General features: G+C 35.8%; 1 long non-coding RNA gene across 1 annotated transcript; it reads right to left on the minus strand.

Moving 5' to 3' along the window:
- Positions 1–786: 786 nt before the first annotated feature.
- Positions 787–4,726, minus strand: LOC137651356 (uncharacterized). The gene is made up of 2 exons (XR_011046092.1): positions 4,547–4,726; positions 787–2,419 (listed from the first exon to the last, which is right to left on the minus strand). It is a non-coding gene; the product is annotated as an uncharacterized lncRNA (long non-coding RNA).
- Between the last annotated feature and the right edge of the window lie 6,400 nt (positions 4,727–11,126).

The following is an 11,126-nucleotide window of genomic DNA, read 5'->3' on the forward strand; positions in this document are numbered from 1 at the left end:
TCCAGCAGTGTTTTTCATTATGATGACCTTCAATTCTCTTCCATCAGAGTACATGTATTTCAATATGTTGACCTTCAATTCTCTTCCAGCAGAGTATTTCAGTATGTTGACCTTCAATTCTCTTCCAGCGGAGTATTTCAGTATGTTGACCTTCAATTCTCTTCCAGCGGAGTATTTCAGTATGTTGACCTTCAATTCTCTTCCAGCAGAGTATTTCAGTATGTTGACCTTCAATTCTCTTCCAGCGGAGTATTTCAGTATGTTGACCTTCAATTCTCTTCCAGCGGAGTATTTCAGTATGTTGACCTTCAATTCTCTTCCAGCAGAGTATTTCTTTATGTTGACTTTCAATTCTCTTCCAGCAGAGTATTTTATTATGTTAACCTTCTAATCTCTTCCAGCAGAGTATTTCATTATATTGACCTTCAATTCTCTTCCAGCAGAGTATTTCATTATGTTGACCTTCAATTCTCTTCCAGCAGAGTATTTCATTATGTTGACCTTCAATTCTCTTCCTGCAGAGTATTTCATTATGTTGACCTTCAATTCTCTTCCAGCAGAGTATTTCAGTATGTTGACCTTCAATTCTCTTCCAGCAGAGTATTTCAGTATGTTGACCTTCAATTCTTTTCAAGCAAGAGTATTTTATTGTGTTAACCTTCACTTCCCTTAGCAGAATATCTAGTTTTGTTGACCTTGACTTTCATCAGATAATTTTATTGTGGACCTAAATTTTTCTTCCAGCAGAGTATTTCATTGTGTTAACCTTCACTTCTCTTTAAGTAGAAGTATTTCATTATGTTGCCCTTAACTTCTTTCAGCAGATAATTTCATTATGCTGACCTCCACTTGTCTTCCAAAAGTGTTTCACTGTGTTGACCTTAACTTCTCATCCAGCAGAGTTTCATAACGTTGACCCGTAATTCTATTCAAGCAGAGAACTTAATTTGATTAACCTTCACTTTCTTCCAGCAGAGCATTTAATTAGGTTGATACTTCATTGCGTTAACGTTTACTTTCTCCCAGTAGAGTATCTTATGATGTTGACCTTAACTTCTTTCAGCAGACAATTTCATTATGCTGTCCTTCATTGTGTTCACCTTCACTTCTCTTCAAGCAGTTGAAATAATGGTATAGACCTTCCAAAAAACCCGTTACATGGATTCTACCTTCAATTAGCTTCCAGCAGAGTATTTGTGGTGTTGCCCGACTCTCGCGCAGAAGATTTGATGGTTTAAGTCACTTTCCTATGATTATTTTATGGCACAGACCTTCACTTCTCTTCCGGTAGAGGATTTATTAAAGTTGTCCTTCACTGCTCTTCAGTTGAGGATTTCTTGAGGTTGTCCTTCACTGCTCTTCAGTTGAGGATTTCTTGAGGTTGTCCTTCACTGCTCTTCGGTTGAGGATTTCTTGAGGTTGTCCTTCACTGCTCTTCGGTTGAGGATTTCTTGAGGTTGTCCTTCACTGCTCTTCATTCAGTTGAGGATTTTTTAGGTTGTCCTTCACTGCTCTTCATTCAGTTGAGGATTTTTTAGGTTGTCCTTCACTGCTCTTCATTCAGTTGAGGATTTTTTAGGTTGTCCTTCACTGCTCTTCATTCAGTTGAGGATTTTTTAGGTTGTCCTTCACTGCTCTTCATTCAGTTGAGGATTTTTTAGGTTGTCCTTCACTGCTCTTCAGTTGAGGATTTCTTGGCATTTAAGGATTTCCTGGCATTTACCTTTACTTCCCTCAACTCCAAGTACGACTTTCATGGCGAGCACCTTATTTCCAGCAATGGTGTAGACATTCAGCACCCTTTTATCAAGGATTCTATTGTTAACCTCCAGCTTCCATTTAGCAGCATTCTATGTTTACCTCCAGATCCCATATAGAGGATTCCGTGACCACCTAGTTTCCATTTTACACATTCTTTACGGTTTAATATTAACAATTCATAGAATTCTACAATATTGACCTCCTCTCATTAGCAGAGGCTTCAAAGTCACTGACCTTAATTTATCTCCTTGGTGAATATAGGAATTTTATTTGCTAATTTACCAAAAAATTTAAGAACAATCTAAATTCAGTTAGCCAAGAGGATTTTAAGAGCTTTGTTTTTCATTCTGCTGACTATAATAGGGCTGTGTCAGGCACTTTAGATTTATAAAGATGTTTATTTCTGAATTTAATCTCATTCAGCAGACGATTTCATGGTATTCACCCTCTCCATCTTATATAGGATTTCATGGCAGTGTTCTTAAATTTTAGCTTACAAGAAGACACCATGACGTTGATATTCACTTTCAATTTGGCAGTTTCATATGGGAATGATCTTCAGCATTCAAGTTGTTTTTCTTCCCTTTTCAAGTGGAACATTCCAGTCTCTCCAGGTTACCAGTAATCGTAGTTGTAATTATTCACGTAGTCTCTATACCTGGAAGGAAATTTACATATTGAGTTATCTGTACATTAACTTTCTTTAACTACTGTGCTACAAATTTGAATTACCCCATCCTACATTTTTTTGCGCAAGCGGCCTTAAAAGTCCATTTTCTACTAATAAGTGGGTGGTCAAATAAATCTGCATACAGTATTCATGTGACAATCTTCAGTCTCGTGTTATTAACTTTAGCAATTTGTCTAAAGTGAAAATTATAGAAAAATTAACAGTACCTATGTAGTTACTTTGTTCATAAGCCTTTATGACTGCTATCCAAGCTAAAACCAATTGGAAAAGCAAAGTTTAGGAAGTCTAACTGTTCCAACAATAAGCAGCACAGTGCTAAAAGGATAAACTAATGAACTACACATGAAAATTAATTAAAAAAAAATCCTAAAGATAAGTAACAAACATCAGTCATAAGCAAACTGAAACGAGGCTTTGTTCACGTGGTCAAAAAGATTAAAAGCATTTGCAACAAGTTTAGACTTTTAGAAGTTGCACTGCTTCAACATCCACAAAAAAATCATTCCACAATCTGGTTACTACCGGAATGAAACTTACAGAATACTGTCAAGTATTGAGCCTTATGATGGTGTAGGCAAGACTTAAATGTACTACTAACTATAATCAATTCTTTTTAGTGAGGCAGATTTGCAGAGACTCGCAGGAGTGCCCTTTTAGCGCGGAAAAGGTTCCTGCAAGCTGATTGGTTGGGAAAGATAATTCTAACCAGTCAGATAGCAGTAAACTTTTCCGAGCTTAAAGGGCACCGCATCGAGTCGGTGCAAAAATTAAGTATAGCTGGTTCAGTCTTGGAATACCTGAATGCAAAGGATGGTAAATTTATGAAAACACTTAAAATGCACAAAGTAACAGAACGACGGTGTCAATCCAGATGAGGAATGAAAAATTTAATAGACCGCAAGTTCTTGTCCTACAAATTAAGAAGTCAGAGCAGCTGAAGCCCTTAAGTGAACAGTACTCAATCACTTTGGGATGAAAGAAAACATCCTCAGGAAAGACACCGAAAATTAGGCTCAATATGCGACCTTTATTACAATTTAACAAACCAGATGTTCCTCAAAAGTAAATTTGCAATCATGAATCAAACCTTGAATCTTAAATAAGATAGGTATTCGATGCAGTCCTGGATGTCCTTCACCAACTTTTAAAGTTTTATTTATGCCCCTTAATTGGCACCTTGCACTAATTTTAGCTAGATCTCATATAAGCTTATTTTTCAGGTCCAACCGTTAACATGTGAGCATAGAATATGAAAAGTAAAGGTTAAAATACACTTTTGAAGGCATGGCTCGCTTGCTTCAATACCTATGCTATCCTATTCCTTATTTGATAAATAAGTTGTACGTAGTGCTAGTTATGCAGTAAATTCAAACTGTCAAGACTAAAATAGCCTCCATGAAGGCATGGCTAGCTTGCTTCAATATATATACTATCCTATTCCTTATTTGATAAATACGTAGTGCTAGCTATGCAGTAAATTCAAACTAAGACCATCATAAGGCTCAATTTTACACAGTATTCTAGAAGTTTTAGTTCAGCTGGGTGTGACCGGGTTGTGGAAAGATCTTCCTAATCATGTAGTTGAATCTTGGGAACTTGGGTTGTTCAAACCTACAGCTAATGTTTCTATGATGAACTGGCTGACAAATCTTAAGTTGATATATGGCAGAGCTATTTTAACGTTACTGATTAAATATTTTAGATTAATTAATTACTTCGTTGTTTATTTCTTTATTTCTTTATGTCTAATTTTCCCCGTAGGAGGCCTTGAGCTACTAGCATCTCTCTTTAACAGCTAGTGGTGTAGTTTAAGGGATGACAAACTTGAAAAAAAAAGTTCCAAGATTAAACTGAAACCACTGTGCAGTAGTTTTGATTTTTTAGGCAAACAGTTCGCCATCTTTTAGTTCTGGTAATAAAGGAATCTAACTTAATTTTATAGTGAATCTGACTATTACAGCGAAATTGGAGAAATTCCAACGTGGGACATTCATTACCTGTACTGTCCAAATACATTACTCACGACAAGATATTGGAACTCAGAATATCCTCATAGGCAAAGGAATAACTATTGTAAATTCATTCACAACTCACCTTTACATTAACGTTCTGTAGTCCACGTTACGTTGTGAATGCTTTAATGCTGTATACGTGAGCTTCCATATGGTATTTTTCATGCTAGCCCTTTCCAAAGGACGAGAGATTACTAAACACTTAAACAGTAATTAATCCTTTCTTGTGGTTCACTATTTTGTAGCAGTATTACAACGAAAAGTTCCTGTGGGATAGGATAAGGTTAGTTTTAGAAACTTTTTCAGTAAAATTTAAGGTAGGCAGGATACAATTTTCTTCTTTACAGACTTCTAATATCCTTCAGATATTCAAATTAATAACTAATGTTTATACTAGGATGTGAAAATGTCAATAGATACTTCATAAAAAAAAAAAAAAAAGTTCACAAAATACTAGTTCATTATACAATAATGGGAGTAGATAGTTTCCTTATGATTTACAAAAACTTCACAAAACTACACTTTAAAAGACTTCTCAATAACCACAAAGCTACTACTGCTATTAGAGCACGGGCTCTTGCGCTAAGCTGCTGGTTATTACCTTTTAAAGACCTTTCTCCAGATCTGCTCAGAATTAAGTATCCCCATAGTTCCATCTTATTGCAGTGGATGACGGCACCTTTCTTCTGCAAAATAAAAGATGTACATTAACACCCTCCTTTACTGATATCCTATAAACCTAACTTAATTGAAATCCTTTAAGCCCTCCTTTACTGAATCTTTTAAACCCTCCGTTATTGGAATCCTGTAAGCCCTCCTTTACTGAATCCTTTAAACCCTCCGTTATTGAAATCCTTTAAGCCCTCTGTTATTGAAATCGTTTAAATCCTCCGTTATTGAAATACTTTAGGTCCTCCTTAATCCTTTAAACCCTCTACTATTGAAATTCTTTAAACCCTCTACTATTGAAATTCTTTAAGCCCTCCTTAACTGAATCCTTTAAACCCTCCGTTATTGGAATCCTTTAAGCCCTCCTTTACTGAATCCTTTAAACAAAGTTGTTGAAATCCTTTAAGCCCTCCTTTACTGGATCCTTTAAACCCTCCGTTATTGAAATCCTTTAAGGCCTCCTTTACTGAATCCTTTAAACCCTCCGCTATTGAAATCCTTTAAGCCCTCCTTAAATCAATCCTTTAAACCCTCCGTTATTGGAATCATTAAAGCCCTCCTTTACTGAATCCTTTAAAAACTCCTATACTGAAATCCTTCAAGACCTAGATTTTAACTAAAAAGTTTGAAAAATTCAGCCATCAAATATAATTGTAACAATTTAAGATCATCTTAAGTTTACATGTGATTTGTTTAGACAAAACAAATGTTTCATTCACAGCAGCTAACTGATCAATATTAGAACTGAGTTTTGATTTTTATCATACTACGAATAAATTAAGTATTGAAATAGATTATTAACTACTCCAGCCATTGGACTTATATGCCGTATCAAATCCGAGAACTCTTGAAAGTTTTATTCAAACCCAGTGTTGATATGGCAACAGGGGACTAAAATCTACCCAACCATTTAGAGAAAAATAATCAACTACACAACACTTAGCAGTAACTCTACTGTTTAGGGGGAGAAATCATAAGAGGTTTATTGAAGATAAAAAAAAAATCAGTACGTGGAAAGGTAAACCATACACTGGTCTTTCATTGAACTTTAATCATTAAGATTGTGTACACTAATGTATTTCCATTTCATATAAAACTTTAGAAAATTAAGTACGTCATTTATGACAAATTAAGGCATTCTTTAAATACGAAAAGATCAGTGGAAAACAAAAGTACAGGTCAGAAGGATTTCAGAAATGGCAAAACATTGTCATTCTGATTCTTGATCTAGCACTTTTCCGCCTTCCTCGTCTTAATCATCTTACCACCCTTAAAACTAAAGACTTCAATTTAAACCATACAAATTATGATACTTAAAAAAAGTCAAACTACTTCATGTTCTAAAAACCGACAATAAGCTTTTGCAGTATCGAAGCCAAAGATTTGTAAATGTTGATAAAGTTTTATAATTAAATTTGAAATTTTCAAGTCATTACATACGAAATCTTATATTAAGAGGTTGCAGATAACACCGAAATTCAGAAAAAAATTTAATTCTTCTAAATTGTAAAACTAAATTCTGTAGTTAAAGGCATCGTTGATAAAATCTTAAAAGGCACAACCAATTTAGATTTAATAATCCTGTTAAATCTGGAAGTTTATCTGAATTCACAATCTAAGCCACATTTACAGCTCAACGTTTGGTGGCAAATTTGCTAAACCATCTGTTTAGCACCAAACTATACAAGTCAAAAATCTACTGTAAGTGTTCAGTAATTAAAGCATCGCGTTCAGTAGTCATAGCTGAAATTCCTCTCAAAATATATTAAACTTTAAAAAACCATTAAAACAATTCGTACAAGAATTTGGTCTATTATATACTTTCGGCTAAACCGAACTCAATTTATTTTGTGTACAAATCTCATCTCGCTAAATTTAATTCTCTAAATTATACAGCATACAAGTTGCATCAACAACAGCGCAGATTTCCATTTACTATTTTTCGTTATTCTTTCTTGTATTCGCCAAAGGTTCCCCCCACCCGCAGTACCCTAGCACAATCTCGCGCACAACTTTGCAAAGGACTCATTGAATCGCACTATGCATTCTTTGGTTGGTCTGTTTCAAATTCTCCTTGTTAAGGCACCGGTTCTTGCTGCTTTAGCAGTCGGCAAATATAATATTTTAGCAGATTTAAAAAAAATACTCTCATGGAAGAAATTAAATCGAAAAAACCAGTAAAGTCAGTAATTTATACAAATAAACTCACAATATCAAGCCTTTATTTATCAACTTGTCCAATCTAATTCATTAGTAACCTACCTCTGATTGCGTGTAATTTATATTAGTTCCTGTTGAGTTTCTGTAATAGAAATTTTAGTTATTCGTAGTCTTCCAACTAGTCAATACAGATTTTTAGTTCAGCTAGTAAACTTTAGTAAACTTACAGCAAGTGTGTTCGGGATATCGCGTTCCCAGCAATTACTTTTCTGTAACTACTGAACTAGACAATGCTAGTGCGCTTTAAATTTATGAAATTAGGTTAAAAAGTACCATTAAATTAAGGCAATACAGGCCATAGAATTCACACTAAACGGATCATGGAATTCAAGCAATATTGACCGTGGATTTCAGACAATATAGACATTGGAATTACAGAAATAAGGACATTGCAATTACCACATTACTGAGTGGAATTACGGACATTGGAATGACAATATTGACATTGGAATTACAGCATTATTGATATTGGAATTAGGGAAATAGGAATTACAGCATTATTGATATTGGAATTAGGGAAATAGGAATTACAGCATTATTGATATTGGAATTACAGCATTAATGATATTGGAATTACGGAAATAGGAATTACAGCAATATTGATATTGGAATTACAGCAATATTGATATTGGAATTACAGCAATATTGATATTGGAATTACAGCAATATGGATATTGGAATTACAACAATATGGACATTGGACTTACGATATGGACAATGGAATTACGGCAATAGGGACATTGGAATTTCGCACATAGGGACACTGGAATTACGCCAATACGGATATTGGAACATTGGAATTACGCCAATACGGATATTGGAACATTGGAATTACGCCAATACGGATATTGGAACATTGGAATTACGCCAATACGGATATTGGAACATTGGAATTACGCCAATACGGATATTGGAACATTGGAATTACGCCAATACGGATATTGGAACATTGCAATTACGCCAATACGGATATTGGAACATTGGAATTACGCCAATACGGATTACGCCAATACGGATATTGGAACATTGGAATTACGCCAATACGGATATTGGAACATTGGAATTAGGCCACTACGGACATCGGAATTACGCCAATACTGACATCGGAATTACGCCAATACAGACATCGGAATTACGCCAATACAGACATCGGAATTACGCCAATACAGACATCGGAATTACGCCAATACAGACATTGGAATTACGCCAATACAGACATTGGAATTACGCCAATACTGACAACGGAATTACGCCAATACTGACAACGGAATTACGCCAATACTGACAACGGAATTACGCCAATACTAACATTGGAATTACGCCAATACGAACATTGGAATTACGCCAATACGAACATTGGAATTACGCCAATACTAACATTGGAATTACGCCAATACGAACATTGGAATTACGCCAATACTAACATTGGAATTACGCCAATACTAAGAACTAGATATGGACAATGGATACGGACATTGGAATTACGCCAATACGGACATTGGAATTACGCCAATACTGACATTGGAATTACGCCAATACTAAGAACAGATATGGACAATGGATACGGACATTGGAATTATGACAATATGGACATTGGAATTACAGCAAAATAGGCAATGGATATGGATATTGGAATGACATCAATACGGATATTAGACACTTTGGAATCACGCTAATAGGGATATTGGATACTTACATTGGAATTACCACAATATAGACATTGGATACTTAAATTGGATTGACGACAATAAGGACGTTGGAATTACGACAAGTACATAGGATACTTGCATTGGAATTACAAGAATACAGACATTGGATAAGGATACTGGAAATACGCCAACAGACATTGGAATTACGCCAATATGGACATTGGAATTACGTCATTACAGACAATGGAATTACGCCAATACGGACAATGGAATTACGCCAATACGGACATTGGAATTACGCCAATACGGACATTGGAATTACGCCAATATAGACATTGGAATTACGCCAATATAGACATTGGAATTACGCCAATATAGACATTGGAATTACGCCAATACTAAGGATATGGAGATTGGCATTACATCACTACGGACATTGGCATTACAGCAATACAGACAATGGATAAGGGCATTGGAATTACGCCAACACGGACATTGGAATTACGCCAACACGGACATTGGAATTACGCCAACACGGACATTGGAATTACGCCAACACGAACATTGGAATTACGCCAACACGAACATTGGAATTACGCCAACACGGACATTGGAATTACGCCAACACGGACATTGGAATTACGCTAATACTAACATTGTAATTACGCCAATATTAACATTGGAATTACGCCAATACTAACATTGGAATTACGCCAATGCTAACATTGGAATTACGCCAATACTGACATTGGAATTACGCCAATATAGACATTGGAATTACGCCAATATAGACATCGGAATTACGCCAATACTAAGGATATGGAGATTGGCATGACATCACTATGAACATTGACATTACAGCAATACAGACAATGGATAAGGACATTGGAATTATGACAATACGGACAAAGGATACTTACATTGAAATTACGACAATACAGACATTGGAATTACGTCAATACAGGCATTGCAATTATGTCAAAACACGCATTGCAATTATGTCAATACAGGCATTGCAATTATGTCAATACAGTATGGATATTGCAATTACGTCAATACGGATATTGGGCATTTTGGAATTACGACAACACGGGCATTGGAATCACGCCAATACGGACATTGGATACTTACATTGGAATTACCACAATATAGACATTGGATACTTAAATTGGATTGACGACAATAAGGACATTGGAATTACGACAAGTACATAGGATACTTGCATTGGAATTACAAGAATACAGACATTGGATAAGGATACTGGAAATACGCCAACACAGACATTGGAATTACGCCAATATGGACATTGGAATTACGTCATTACAGACATTGGAATTACGCCAATACGGACAATGGAATTACGCCAATACGGACATTGGAATTACGCCAATATGGACATTGGAATTACGCCAATATAGACATTGGAATTACGCCAATATAGACATTGGAATTACGCCAATATAGACATTGGAATTACGCCAATACTAAGGATATGGAGATTGGCATTACATCACTACGGACATTGGCATTACAGCAATACAGACAATGGACAAGGGCATTGGAATTACGCCAACACGGACATTGGAATTACGCCAACACAGACATTGGAATTACGCCAACACGGACATTGGAATTACGCCAACACGGACATTGGAATTACGCCAACACGGACATTGGAATTACGCCAATATTAACATTGGAATTACGCTAATACTAACATTGGAATTACGCCAATACGGACATTGGAATTACGCCAATATAGACATCGGAATTACGCCAATACTAAGGATATGGAGATTGGCATGACATCACTACGGACATTGGCATTACAGCAATACAGACAATGGATAAGGACATTGGAATTATGACAATACGGACATTGGAATTATGACAATACGGACAAAGGATAGGGACATTGGAATTACGACAATACAGACATTGGAATTATGTCAATACGGGCATTGCAATTATGTAAATACAGTATGGATATTGGAATTACGGAATTACGTCAATACGGACATTGGAATTACGCCAATATGGACATTGGAATTACGCCAATACGGACATTGGAATTACGCCAATACGGACATTGGAATTACGCCAATACGGACATTGGAATTACGC

The sequence above is a fragment of the Palaemon carinicauda genome, chromosome 12, assembly GCF_036898095.1.
Source record: "Palaemon carinicauda isolate YSFRI2023 chromosome 12, ASM3689809v2, whole genome shotgun sequence".
NCBI lineage: Eukaryota > Metazoa > Arthropoda > Malacostraca > Decapoda > Palaemonidae > Palaemon > Palaemon carinicauda.